At 40.1% G+C, this 2381-nt stretch overlaps 1 pseudogene; it reads right to left on the minus strand.

The window, feature by feature from the left end:
• Window positions 1–640: 640 nt before the first annotated feature.
• On the minus strand, window positions 641–1302 carry LOC129892878 (uncharacterized; annotated as a pseudogene).
• Between the last annotated feature and the right edge of the window lie 1079 nt (window positions 1303–2381).

The raw sequence follows: 2381 nt of genomic DNA on the forward strand, positions 1-2381 counted from the left end.
CATATGCTGATGAGAGAAACCTGAATGACCAAAATACCCACATCCGCCAGAAGGTTTAAAAGATAAACCCTGTGAAGTATGTGTCGAACTAGAAGTACTATGCCAAACATAATTAGCCTCAAATGCTGGTATAGCGACATGAATGGGTCTACTAAATTGAGAGTTATAACCTCTCCCTGAGTAACCTCGACTCCTAGGTGGAGAACCACCATAATCACCTGAATGATGGTCCCTCTTGCCCTCTCGCTGCTTAAATTGCTCACGTTAAATCATCTCTAACTCCTTGGCAATATCTACCACTTTTTGAAATGGAACACCAAAAGCAGCAACTTGGGAAACTCCCATGCGAGTCAGAATAATCACCCTCTTGACAAACCTTCTTAGTCTCTCAGTCTCGGTGGGAAGTATCATCAAAGTGTGCCTTGCTAAGACATGGAATTTAACCTCATACTTAGCGACGAACATGCCTCCCTGCTGCAAACCCTCAAATTCGGCTCTCTTGCACTCCTTCTCACTGTGTGGAACAAACTTATCTCAAAATATCTGAGTAAACTGAGTCCATGAGAGTGGAGATAATCCAGCTGGCCTACCACTAATATAGTCCCTCCACCACTACTTGCCGTTCTAGTCATTTAAAATGCTATGTAGTCAACTCCATGAACTCCACTAATCCAAGGTTGTGCAACCTCTCATGACAACTGACTATAAATTCATATGCATCCTCATTCAAGTCACTATTATAGATCAAAGGATTCATCATTCTGAACCTCCTAAACATATTTTGCTCATCGGTGGTCATGGCAGGCCTATTAGCCAAATGTGATGTAACTCCTGGTAATACCATACTATCTAAATGGGGAGTTGTAGAAGCAGCTAGTTGAGTGCCTAGAGTTTGAGAACTTGGAGCAACCGTCTGATCTGGAGTCTGACCTCCAACACAAGTTTGTTAGCCATCAGAGGTGACAGACAATATTCCCGCCTGAGCCATCCCCTCTAAGAGTCCTAACATACAAACCAAGGTATCCTAAAGTACGGGAGTGACAATAAAACCAGGTGAATCCTGAGCTGATCCATACCCCTCAACATGATCTTGCACATCCTCATGAATCACATATGCATCTGGAGATACTCCTCCAGCATCTCCCTGAGTGGATGTCGGTACTTAGCCTCCCACATATGCTGCAGCACAGCCTCAACTCCGACCTCGACCTCCCTCCTGCCTCTTCCTCGTGTAGTGACCCCAAAAGCAGGTGCGGGAATAGGCTCTTGATCACCACTCACAGATGCATGAGTCCTTACCATATGTGAGAGAATAAGACGACAATATTAGAATTCCAACAAAGTCAAATGTACATGACAAGGAATAATAGAATAGAAGTTTCCTAAATATCTTATAGCCTCTCAAAGATAAGTATGGACATCATCATGCCGATCAATAAGACTCTACCAGACATTGCTCTTGTACCCATGAGATCGATGAACCTAGGGCTATGATACCAAAATTATCAGTTCAAGAAGCTCACCACAATTCCAAGAGAGCCCAAGCTCGGACTCAAAAAGCTCTACGAGATTTGTTCGTATTCGAAATTGAATCTTTACCACAAAAAAGTGCAACAAGTGTAGTATGAGTACAAAACCACGTGTATCCAGTATATATCATTGACCGACAACGAAGAAGTAGTGGCAGGAGTATATAAAAACTATTCTCAAATTCTGTAATTCTACCTTATAAATATCAGTCAAGTCTCACCAAAATTAGGATAATCAATATCACAAAATATTCAACCATCAATTTAACACATAATCATGTAAAATGAAGAAGATAATGAGATATATATAACACCATGAAATGATATGCCTCAAATACAAAGTAACCTCACAACCGTATATACATAATACTTCTCGAGAATTCTTTGAGAGTTTATGACCCATGGGGGAATCGCGAGGTCCATATAACGACACAAATGATATTCATGTGTCTGTGCGGACGATCTCAATACATTATTATAAAATCCAACCATCCCCAATACGGGCGATCTCCACGTGCCTAACATATAACCAAAAAATGATCTCTCACAAATGATCTTCACGTGTCAGATCTTTACTCATACTCAATCTCATATCAATGTATGTGCACAGTATAATATCAATAACATAAGGGATGATGATGCATCTCAATAAATCAAATATCAGTATGACATATAATCACCTGAACTATCATAATTGTAAGGGTTCAAATAAGAAGCACCCTTACACAAAAGAAACCAAATCAACAATACATCAGTTAATGCTCATATGCTTTGGCATTCTCAGATTATAATCCTTCATTCTATAGTAATAAACTTTCCCTTTATAATATTGGTATTCGTTCCAATGCCCGT

Source organism: Solanum dulcamara, chromosome 6, assembly GCF_947179165.1.
Source record: "Solanum dulcamara chromosome 6, daSolDulc1.2, whole genome shotgun sequence".
Classification (NCBI taxonomy): Eukaryota; Viridiplantae; Streptophyta; class Magnoliopsida; order Solanales; family Solanaceae; genus Solanum; species Solanum dulcamara.